Here is a 12,905-nt window from a genome sequence, read left to right as displayed (position 1 = left end):
ATTTTGCTATTTATAGCCAGTGCTATATGAACAGACTCATATGTAGGGCTGGCTTCATGGGCTAATGACCAGGGGAGTCACATAGGGTCCTAAGTACAGAAAGGCCCTCATGCTTGAGATTAAATGCCCTGTGGTTTCTGTCTTAAAAGTCTTAATAATTTTATCTTTGACTTTGTGCGGTTTGATGGAATAGTGGAGCATACACCAGGAGCTTTGACCTTTGGCTCACACATGCCTTGCCTCCTGCTTCCTTCCCACCACTCCATAGTGGAGACCTCACTCATGTGCCAGCTCATCAGCCATCCAGTGACCACTGCTGGCCTCTGTTCCCCCTGCTGGGCAGAGGCCTGGACACCTGGGTCAAGGTCCAGTACACAATCCTTTTGTGCTGAGTTGCCTAGGCACCTGTGAGGGTCTGCACTTTCTTGGTGAGTATCTGGTTCCTGAGGAAGTGTGACATTAATAGCAAACTTTTTAAAACCATGTCATGACAAAAAAGATGAATAAGTTCTAGATATCTGCTATACAACATTACGCCTAGAGTTAACAATACTGTACTACTATACATGTAAATATTTGTTAAAAGGGTAGATCTCATGTTAAGTGTTGTTGCCACCAATAAAAAACGTGCACACATGCACACGTGCACACACATAAACACACACACATACACACCATGATATCTTAAGAAAGAGATCATAGAAAAAAAGAAAAGGAAAAAGTTTTAAATTTTCGTACTTTCATGGCACTTTTTTCCTGCTTTTTGAACAGAGAGCTCTGCATTTTCATTTTGCTCTGAGCCCATAAATTATATAGCCTTCTCTGCTTATGTGTATAACTGTGCATTTGTGCAGACATTTTCTGTGGAATAAATTTCTAGAAATAAAGTTACTAGGAGGTAAAACAATATATGCATTTTTGACAGTTATTGTCAAAAAACTCTCCAAAAAGATCATACCAATTCATAATTTCACCAATAATAAATAAGACTTTCACCAATAGTAAATAATAATTTCCTGCTAGGAATTATCCTTGTTTGTTCTTTATCTTTGCTAATCCAATGGGGGAAAAATGCCTAGTTTTAAAATTAGACTTTTGGCTGGGCACAGTGGCTCACACCTGTAATCCCAACATTTTGGGAGGCCCAAGCAGGAGGATCACTTGAGCCCAAGAGTTCTAGACTAGCTTGGGCAACATAGTGAGATCTCATCTCTATAAAAAAAAATTTTTTAATTAGCTGGGTGTGGTTGTGCATACCTATAGTTTAAGCTACTTGTGAGGCTGAGTTGGGAGGATTGCGTGAGCCCATACAGATCAAGACCCTGTCTGAAAGAAAAGAAAAGAAAAAAAGAAAGAGAGAAAGAGAGAGAGAAAGAAGGAAGGAAAGAGAGAGTAAGAGAGAGAAAGGGGGAGGGAGGGAGGAATAAAGAGGAAGGAAGGAAGGAAGGAAGGAAGGAAGGAAGGAAGGAAGGAAGGAAGGAAAGAAGGAAGGAAGGAAGGAAAGTTAGACTTTTATTCTGTTTTTTTTGTTTTTTTGGTTTTTTTTTTTGAGACAGAGTCTCACTCCTGTCACCCAGGTTGGAGTGGTGCAATGGCATGATCCTGGCTCACTGCAACCTCCGCCTCCCGGGTTCAAGTGATTCTTCTGCCTCTGCCTCCTGAGTAGCTGGGATTACAGACTAGCATCTCTGCGCCCAGCTACCTTTTGTATTTTTGGTAGAGACAGGGTTTCACCATGTTGGCCAGGCTGGTCTTGAACTGACCTGAGGTGATCTACCTGCCTCATCCTCCCAGAGTGCTGGGATTACAGGCATGAGCCACCATGCACGGCCAGACCATTTTTTTTGTTCTACCTCCGAGGTTCAAGCAATTCTCCTGCATCAGCCTCCTGAGTAGCTGAGATTACAGGTGCCTGCCACTGTGCCCAGCTAATTTTTGTATTTTTTAGTAGAGATAGGGTTTCAGCATGTTGGCCAGGCTAGTCTGGAACTCCTGACCTCAGGTGATCCACCTGCCTCGGCCTCCCAAAATGCTGGGATTACAGGTGTGAGCCACTACACCCAGCCCAGACTTTTATTCTTGAATTACCTCCTAGGATTTCTTTGGAGACAAAGTGTGGAGCAATCCTATGTCATGGTTTTTCCCCTTGTTCCAGTCACTAGGTTTACCTTAATGACAGTTTCCTTGATATTTACATACTGAAAAATATTCATGTTTATTATAAACAAATTAAAAAAGCAAATAAGCAGAAATAAGTAAATCTAAGTTACCCACAATCCTACACTTCCAAGAAGAAGTATTCAAACTGTGTCTTAGAGCAGGGGTCCCCAACCCCTGGGCCATGAACTACTACCATCTGTGGCCCATTAGGAACTGGGTCGCACAGCAGGAGGGGAGGGAAGGGTGGTGGTGAGTGAGCATTACTGCCTGAGCTCCGCCTCCTGTCAGATCAGCTATGGCATTAGATTTTCATAGGAGAGCAAACCCTATTATGAACTGTGCATATGAGGGATCTAGATTGTGCACTCCTTATATGAGACTCTAATTAATCCCTGATGATCAGAGGTGGAACAGTTTCATCCGGAAACCTTTCCACCCACCCATCTGTGGGAAAATTGTCTTCCATGACACCAGCCCGAGGTGCCAAAAAGGTTGGGGATCACTATCTTGGAGGATAGGTAGGAAGTAGCTAAGCAGAGGAAGAGGAAAAGGGCCACTCAAAAAGGAGACCCAGAGACATGAGAAGCAAGATATGCCCAACTTTTGAGAAGTGCCTATGGTTCCCTACACCAGAGCCTGTCAGGCAGAGGTGTGAGTGAGGCCTAAAGGTAGGCAAGGGTTAGATGAAAACAGCAATCTATGCCATGCTAAAACGTGGATTTCAATTTAAGGTAGTGAAAATATTTTGATCAGGAAGTCAAGTGGAGATCTCCAAATTACGGAGTTCAAGGGTTTTTGGACCAGTTTTAATTCATCTAACACCCAAGTTACAGTTCACCCCACTGCAGTCCTTTCGAGCTGTATTGGCCTTTTCCACAGTCGTGCACACATGGAAGTACACGCTGTTCTGATACCACTGATCTCTTTCTGGTCCTGTGCAGATGACTTCACTCTTCCTCCCCTTCCCATCTTGTCTCCCTCTAATTAGGTAGGAGAGAGGGTTGATAACTAAGGGTGTGGTTCCTGTCAGATTCTGACACATGTAGATGCTTCCACCATCATGCAGCCACTGATACTGTTCTGGCAGGGGAGGGAAGGCAACCAGCCGTAGCTGGGTGATTCATGAGCTCTCATTTACTTACTGTGTGCCCTCCTGTCTCTTCACTGACTGTCCTTTCTACCTCCATCCCTGTGCTGATAGCAGTCTTTTCCTCTGAATTCCCTCTTCTTCCCTCTGAATTTCTTCCTCTATTCTCTTCCAGCCAAATCCTATTCATTCCTTAAATCCTAATTCAGGTTCAGAACTATGTACTGATTTTCTTTTTCTTAGAACAACCACATCACTGGTGGTCTCTACTAAACAATTCAGCACTTAATTAAATAGCATGCAGAATTATTCAGCATTGCTTTAGTATGCAATAATTGTGTCTTCTTGCCTAAACTGTAAACTACTTGATATCTTTTCCCTCTGCATTAAACTGTAAGCACCTGGGGATTAGAAACTTCTCTTACTCATTTCTGTGTCTTGGTGTATATCCTACATTATCAGCACTTATTTGTTGAGTGAATCAGTGACTTTGATACCTCTGGAGGCTAGTCGTGGTCTGCCCAGCATCGTCTATATCCCCTTTCTCCGATAACACCTCCAACTTCCTGGTCACAGAATGGGTCATGACCCAGGCTGAGGCAATGATAGTTCCCCAGGCGACCAGTCAAAGCCCTTCTCATTGGGCTCTCAAAATGAATCTGAGAGGTGAGCTCTTTTTCTTTCTCTTTGGCCAGTGACAGATCAGGCATGGACTGTGTTCTTTTCTGCCTTCTGTGACTGTCCCCAGAAAGAACTTGTTATGTCTCCAATGGCATAGAGCTTAGAGTACTCTAAGGCTGTCTGATGCCTTTCTTTAGAATAGTTAGTGGCTAGCATTGTGTGGAAGAGCTTTTAAACGCAGGAAAGCAGCTTTCTACTTGTGTCAGTGCTGATGACTCTTCCAGTAACTTCCCATTTGCTTCTGAATAATGCATCCTCCCATAAATTGCTTGTAATTCCTTTTTGTGGGTTATGTGTATATGACTCATTGCTCAGAATCTACCTAGTTTGCCTGTGCTTTCCTCATAATTAATTATTTTATTCCCTTAGTGTTTTGCCTTATCTTGGTGGTGTTATCAAACATTAGCAACAGCTACTTCTCTCGTTCTCAGAAAGATGGGTGCTCCAAAGCTAGGTTGCCCAGCTCTAAATTCCAGTTTTTATCACTTTCTAGCTGTGCAACTTTGGGCAAGGTATTTAGCCTCACTAAGCCTTAGTTATTAATTCCTACTCCATGTAGTAGTTATGGGAATTAAATGAAATCATGTAAGTGCTCCATAAAACTTAGCTATATTTATTATTAATATTTTTGAAAAGCTTTGTATATGGATGGTTTGGTATGTTTCTGAGATTTGTTTTTAATGGCCGAGTCTCAAGTGGACTGCCAGCTTGAACTAAGACTGTGTCTTCTATATCTTTCTATCACTAACACTTATCACTCTACCTGGCACACAATAGAGTCTCAATAAATGTTTCTTGACAAAACAAATGATTGGGGGAATAAAATGATTTGTGAATGGTGGGGTCAGCCTCTGTGACATCAATTAAAATAGTTAGGGATATATCCCAAGCAGCCATAGCTTCCCTCGATAACTCATGAATATCATGAATTGATTCAAACACTTCTTAAACCTAGTTATAATTCTTTTACTCCAGTAGCCATGATCATCAATTAAATAAAAATTATCTATACTCCACTTGTCAGAGAGAAATTAGTCAAAAGCAGATGTTGCTATTGTAGATTAATTTATAAAATAACTATGAGAATATGTCCTTCAATCTAAATTCTGCCTACTTTAGTACAGTTCTGCACAGTGAGAACTAATTATCACAAAAATGACCTAGAGACCCTGCAAGTCCAGCATCACCAAAAAAGAATGAATTTAGAAATTAAGAAATTAGACTCACATTTTAGAAAATTCCTTAACAGGATCTAATATAAAATGGTTAACTTTAAATTACTTTCACATTAGTTAAGGTTTTCTATAAATTTTAACCATATAGCCTATTATATATTTTCTTCTAACTGTATAAATGGGACTTCCTTTAATTTGTTCCTGGTATTTTTCATTTTATTCTTTAGTTTTAAATTTTGCTGAAGAATCCTGTCCAGTGCTGTTTGTAGTAGCTTTTGCCTGGCTATTTTTAAATTTTTTATTATACGTTATACAAATGTAAGCATTATAGAAGCATAATAGAGACAGTTCAAAATGACCCAAAATTTCAGCCTCCAGAGATAACTACCATCAACAGTGTAGCACACATTCTACTGAACTGCCCACCTTACACGTGCATGTATACTGATATATGTAACATATTATTATTATTGATATTATTTTCTTTGACAAAAAATGAGACTATATTATACCAACTGCTCTGCATTTTTTTCATTTAGCTATTTATCTAGGATTTTTTCCACATTAGCACATTGAGCTCTAACCCATTCCTTTTCATAGCTATGAAGTATTCCAATATATCAATTAATCATCATTTATTTAACTATCCTTTTGGATTTTTACATTTTACTCTAGAACTGTGTAACCTTGAACAAGTTAATTTAACTCTTTATTCCACAAATTTCTCATTTATAAAATAGGACTTTATAAAATAGCTTATTTTATAAAGCTCATTTGTAAAATAATAGCTACCTCATGGGGTTTTTGTAAAAACTTGCATGGAAAGCATTTATAACAGTACCTGTCACAAACAAATAAATGTCACCTACTGATATTAATAGTAGTAAAAGTCCTTCTTATATATGCCTTTTACTGAGAAAATTTCAAGCTCTAATAATTTATGTTTTATTGATAAGAAGCTAAGACTATATTTTTTATTTAAAATCACTCATCTCACCATCCTATTGCACTTTTATTTTTGCACGGTAGGGCTCAGTCCCTCACTCATGTTTATGTTACATAGTTATAATTCATGTATATAATTTTTTGTTTTAATGTAACATAATATTATAAAACTTTTTCCATAGTTCTCATAGCCTTTCTTTTTCGTTCATTCTCTATTGTTCCTCTTTCCTCTTTTCCTCTTAAAGGAGAACTAGGAAGTATTGGTTCAAGAAATAGAGATAAAAAGAGAGACACCTCTCACAGGGAAAGCCAGATGTTTTCTTTGTCCTTAAATGCCCTATTTACATATAAGCCAACCCTACAACCCTAGAGCAGATCCCTAATGTTGGATCTTGATCATAAATTTAGGATAGAGGAGAATCTGCCAATTCTAGCAGCCAAGGTTAACCCCATAAAAAAGCCATAAATCATGGGAATAATGCTGCTAGCTTATTTTGTTTTTAAATAAATTCTGAGCCTTGAGGAAAAGATATGTGAACTAAAGCCAGTCTGTTAATACTCTAACATTTGTTTTTAGATCATAGTAATAGCAACATTTTATTGAATGCTTCCTTTTCAAATACTATCTGTTCTAAATAGTTTCCACATATTTTTTAATCCTTGTTTATCTAGATGAAAAAACTAAGGCATATTTTCTTATTCATAATAACTTTCCCAAGGTTTTTCAGTTAAGAGATAGAAAAGGATTCATATCCAAGCAGTCTGGCTCCAATGCTCCCATGCTTAACTTGTCTCTATACTGCTTCAGGTGAAACGAGTAATAGAGTTCAACAGTTCAGGACCAGGTGTGATGGTTCATACCTGTAATCTTAGCACTTTGAGAGGCTGAGGTGGAAGGATAACTTGAGGACAGAAGTTTGAGACCAGCCTGGGCAATATAACAAAACCCTCTCTCTACAAAAAAAGTTTAGACAGGCTGAGGAGGAAGGATCCCTTGAGCCCAGGAGTTTAAAGTTATAGTGAGCTATGATCGCATCAGTGCACTCCAGCCTGGGTGAGAGCAAAACACCATCTCTTTAAAAAAAATCCTGTCAGAGTTTTTAGATGAACTTGACAAGCTGATTCATATATGTGAGTATGTATGTGTATTATATATTATAGAGAGAGAGACAATATATATTCTAGAATATATATATATATATATATATATATATATATTCTATATGTTAGAAGTAAAGATATATATTAAGGCTAGGGGTTTGCCTTACCAAATGTTTAGATGGTTTATAAAGCTATTATGATTAAGATAGTGTCATATTTACAGAGGAATAGACAAATTGTCCAAACTAGAACAGATTAGAGAAGCCTGGAAACGGCCACATGAAAACTTGATATGTGGCTTGGCTGACATGGCAGAGCAGTGTGAAAAGGATAGATTTAGCCATTAAGTCATATTGAAACTATCAATATTCCATATGGGAAAAAATATTCCTAAACTCACGCCATTTTTAATAATGTTTTTAGATGGATTAAAGACTTCCATGTGAAAAGTAAAATGTAAAACTTAAAAAAAAGGTATATGAGAAAATTTTCATGACAAAGGTTGGGGAAGAGGAAGAGGAATAAGTGTTTCCTAAATGAGACATAAATTTTGCTAATCATAAAATAAAAGATTTTTGACGGAGTCTCTGTCACCCAGGCTGGAGTGCAGTGGCATGATCTCGACTCAATGCCTGAGTTCAAGCAATTCTCATGCCCCAGCCTCCCAAGTAGCTGGGATTACAGGTGCACATCACCACACCTGGCTAATTTTTTGTATTTTTAATAGAGACAGTGTTTCACCATGTTGGCCAGGTTGGTCTCAAATTCCTGACCCCAGGTGATCCGCCCACTTCAGCCTACCAAACTTTAGGATTACAGGCGTGAGCCACTGCGCCCAGCCCATAAAAGATTGATAAGTATAACTACATTAAAATTAAGAATTTCTGTTCATCAAAATATACATGAAAATGGCTGGATATGATGGCTCATGCCTATAATCCCAGCACTTTGGGAGGCAAAGGCAGGAGGATCACTTGAGCCCAGGAGTTTGAGATCAGCCTGAGCAATGTAGTGAGACCTTGTCTCTACAAAAAATAAACAAAATTAGTCTGGCATGGTAGCATGCACCTGTAGTAGCAGCTACTCAAGAGACTGAGGCAGGGAGGATCACTTGAACCCAGGAGGTTAAAGCTCCAATGAGTCAAGATCACACCCACACCATTTCACTCTAGCCTGGGTGACAGCAAGACTGTCTCAAAAAAAAAGTTGACATACAGAATAAATATTACGAGGAATGTTTGCAAAGTGAAATATCATACATTTTTGAAAACGAATGGACCACAGCTATACATAACAATGTGAATGAATCTTTTCAATATTGAGAAAAAAGCAGATAAAGGGGTATACTATATGATACTTATTTATAAAGCTCAAAACTAACAAAGTGGTAAAGTAACAAAACTCCTTTTTTTTTCTTTTTTTGAGACAGAGTCTTGCTCTGTTGCCCAGACTGGAGTGCAATGGTGCGATCTCAACTTACCACAACCTCTGCCTCCCAGGTTCAAGCCATTCTCCTGCTTCAGCCTCCCAAGTAGCTGGGATTACAGGTACACACCCTGACTCCTGGCTAACTTTTGTATTGTGAGTACAGACAGGGTTTCACTACATTGGCCAGGCTGTTCTTGAACTCCTGACTTCAAGTGATCCATCTGCCTCGGTCTCCCAAAGTGCTGGGATTTCAGGTGTGAGCCACCACATCTGGCCACAAAGCTACTTTTTTTTTTTTTTTTTGAAAAAGTACAAAGGGAATTTTTTTTTTTTATTGTACTTTAGGTTCTGGGGTACATGTGCAGATCATGCAGGATTGTTACATAGGTACATTACAAAACTACTTTTAAAAGAAAAGAAATGATAAAAATAAATGTCAGTGTGGCAAGATTTCTTCTGGAGAAGCTTAGGGAAAAGCATGCAAATATCTCAGGAGTATTGATGATATTCTACATCTGAAGTTAAATAAAGGATTCATGAGTGTTCATTTTTGTTGTTATGCTTCATAGCTTACATTTTTATTGCATGTATTCATTTGCAAACAATAAAAGTTTTACAATAGCTTTTTGAAGAATGACTAAGTAATAAATATGCCAAAACTAAAATGGCCACTGAGATCAATAACTTTGGCATCCAGAGGGCATCTATGCAGGTTAACAGCAGTCTGCACATCCTTGGGTATGTAAGTCATTCAGCCAGTTACAAATCAACCTAATGATGCTGTCAACTGGTCTATATCTCTCAGTCATACACAAGGGTATCAGGTTCCCTTTCTAAGTGCTCACAAACCATCTGTTTAATATTTCCTCCTAGACTTTGTCAGGGATCAATGTCAAGCTCTTTTAGGAAGGCATTTTCTCCATATGTGTTCTCAGGAAACATCAAATGTTAACCACCCAAAAACAGAAGATAAAGAATGCCAGAAAGAAAGGGCTGGGAGGGGAGCCTCTTCTATGCTTCAGTGCAATTATCAAAACAGATACTGATTTTTTCCCCCTTTCAGTGTCTTAGAAAATGGACCAGAAAACACAACTGTTCATTGTGTCTGTCTTTGATAACTGCATTAAAGTCATTTCCCTCTGGCATTAAGACTAAATTAGAACCACTGTTGTATTTATTACCTAAAGATTTTTAACACAGAGAGACATTTGTTTATTCATTAATAGAAAAACCATAGTCTCAGAAAAATAGTGAATTGTTCTCTTTAAAACTTGAATTAAATAGTTTTTTTAGTTCAGCAGAAAATCTAAAATTATTTTAAAATTTGGCTTTTTAAAATTTTTCCTTTCCTTCCTTTATTGAGGAATAATTTATATACCATAAATTGCATCTATTCAAAGTATACAATTCAGTGAATTTTGACCAATGTATATGCCCAAAAATCATCATCACAATCAAGATACAGAACATTTCCTTCATCCTCAAAAAAGATTTATCTTGCCCCTTTACACTCCATCCATCCCTTCAGCCCCAGGTAAGACCACTTATCTGCTTTTTGTCTGTAGATTAGTCTGTATTTTGTGTAAGTGGAATCCTACAGTACACATGCCTTTTGCATTTAGATTTTTTTAATTCAAATTTTGAGATTCATCCATGTTGTTTATGTCAGTAGTGAGTTTTCTTTTTATTGCTGAGTAGTGGTATATTGCATGAATGGGTCATATTTTGTTTAAACATTTATCTATTAATGGATATTTCTGTTGTTTCCAGTTTTGACTATTGTGAAGAAAGTTGCTATGAATGTCTGTACACAAATCTTCATTTGTATATATTTTTTCATTTATCTCGGGTCTTACTGTTTCATTATCTTGGGTCTTACAGTTTATCTTTTCCCATCCATTTACTTTCAACTCATTTATGTCTTTATATGTAAATTCTCTCTCTTACAGGCAGCACATAACCGGTTCTTGCTTTGAGTCTATTCTGATCATCTCCGGCTTTTATTTAGAATGTAGGCTCCATTAACATTTACCATACATTTTAATATAGTTGGACTCAGGTCTAACATTTTGTTTTTTGTTTGTCCTGTTTTTCATCTTTCTTCTCTGCTTTCCTGATTTCTTTTGGATTATTTAAATATTTTTCAATTTTATTTTAGTTTATCTATTGTCATTTAGCCATTTGTCTTTGCATTTTTTGTGGTTTCTCTATGGATTACATTATATATGCCTAACTTTTTACAGTCCAAATAGAGTCAATATAATACTATTTAACATAAAATGTAGAAACCTCAGGATTACAATATTCACATAAAATGTAAAGACCTTATGGGAATTAAAATGTATTTTAAAAACTTACAGCCTACTCAGAATTAATATATATGTAGTACCATTTCATGCAAAATATAGAAAACTTGCTATTAAGTCCATTTACTGCCCCCATTGACATATACTATCTTTCATGTTATAATTGTCATGTGTATTACATCTACATAAACTCCACAATAGGGTTAAATTGTTTGCTTTAGCCTATAATCCCAGCACCTTGGGAGGCCAAGATGGGCAGATCACTTGAGCTCAGGAGTTCAAGACCAGCCTGGGCAACATGATGAAACCCCATCTCTACAAAAAATATAAAAATTAGCTTGGCGTGGTAGTGTTCGCCTATAACCCCAGCTACTTAGGAGGCAGAGATGGGAGGATCACTTGAGCCTGGAAGGTCAAGGCTACAGTGAGCCATAATTGCACCACTGCACTCTAGCCTGGGTAACAGAGTGAGACCCTGTCTCAGAAAAAAATGTTTTTGCCTTTAAGCAAATACGTATTTTAAAGAACTTAAGAGGGCCAGGCATGGTGGCTCATACCTATAATCCCAGCACTTTGGAGGCCAGTTGGGGAGGATTGCTTGAACTCAGGAGTTTGAGATCAGTTTGGGCAACATAGTGAGATTTCATCTATTAAAAAATCAAAAAATCAGCTGGGTGTGGTGATGCACAACTGTAGTCCCAGCTGAGATGGGAGGATAATTTGATGTTCCACTGTCTTCTGGCCTTCCATGGTTTCTGATCAAAAGTTATAGTCCCTAAATCATTTTTCCCTGTATGTAAAGGATCATTTTTTCTAGCGCTTTCAAGGAATTTCTCTTATTATTTCTCTTCTTTATTATTCAGCAGCTTGACAATTATGCGTTTAGATGTGAATTTCTTCTAATTCATCCTATTTGAGGTTCCCTGAGCCTTTTGAATCTAAAAATTGATTCTTTTTTTCTTTTGAGATAGGGTCTCACTGTGTCACTCAGGCTGGAGTACAGCGGTGTGATTACAATTCACTGCAGCCTCAACCTCCTGGGCTCAGGTGATCCTCCCACTTCAGCCTCCCAAGTAGGTGAGACCACAGGCTCATGCTACCACACCCAGCAAATTTTTGTAATTTTTTTGGGTAGAGATGAGGTTTCACCATGTTGCCCAGGCTGGTCTCGAATTCCTTGGCTCAGGCGATCCTCCCACCTTGGCCTCTGAAAATGCCAGGATTACAGGCATGAGTCTCTGTGCCCAGCCTGTAAATTTACGTCTTAACCCAACTTGGGAAATTTTCTGCCATTATTTTTTTTAATATCTTTTCTGCCTCATTTTTTCTTTCTCTCTTTCTAAGACTTCAATTACCCAAATGTTAAATCTGTTTAAAGTGTTCTGCACAGCCCAAGACTCTGACTTTTTGCTTGGTTGGTTGTATTCTATCTTTTCATTTATTATGAACATATTTTCCATTCCTCATTGAGCAAATTCTAATTATGCTACTTTAAAATCCTTGCCTGATAAATTCATCTTGTCATCTTGGGGTTTGCATCTGTTGACATATTTTCCATTGAGACTGGGTCATAGTTTTCTGTCTCAGTATGACAAAACATTTGGATTGTATTTTGTGAACATTGTCTTATAAAGACTGGATTTTAGTTTTCCCTTCCCCTGCTTTTTATTTTTATTTTTACTGGATTCTATTATATTGCTCTGAAAAGTGTTTATTTTTCAAACAATTAACTTTGTTCAATTCAAACTGCAACCTGTTGTGCCTGCAGTGAGCATGGACTCAGATCTCAGTCTCAATCTTTAAGCCTAAACTATAAGCTCCTTTCAGTTCACCCCATATGTGTATAGTGCAGGGTCCAGTCAGCTAGTTACCTAGACCAAGTTTAAACACATAATTTAGGGTGCTCTGGCTCTGGCTCTCTCCTTTCATGTATTTCTTCCTCACTCTTTAAAGGTCCTGGTTGCCCCAGACTCCTTAACCTAGCAATTCTAGTGAAAGACAAAGGCTTTTCTTTTTTTTTTT

At 37.8% G+C, this 12,905-nt stretch overlaps 1 protein-coding gene across 1 annotated transcript in view; it reads left to right on the top strand.

Moving 5' to 3' along the window:
* Positions 1 to 12,905, top strand: part of LOC108289329 (meiosis 1 associated protein) — an 81,231-nt gene that overhangs the window by 31,459 nt on the left and 36,867 nt on the right. The window lies entirely within an intron of this gene.

This window comes from Cebus imitator, unplaced genomic scaffold (assembly GCF_001604975.1).
Source record: "Cebus imitator isolate Cc_AM_T3 unplaced genomic scaffold, Cebus_imitator-1.0 Scaffold399, whole genome shotgun sequence".
NCBI lineage: Eukaryota > Metazoa > Chordata > Mammalia > Primates > Cebidae > Cebus > Cebus imitator.
The sequence above is the reverse complement of the archived record's forward strand: the minus strand, read 5'-3'. Positions and strand labels throughout refer to the sequence as shown.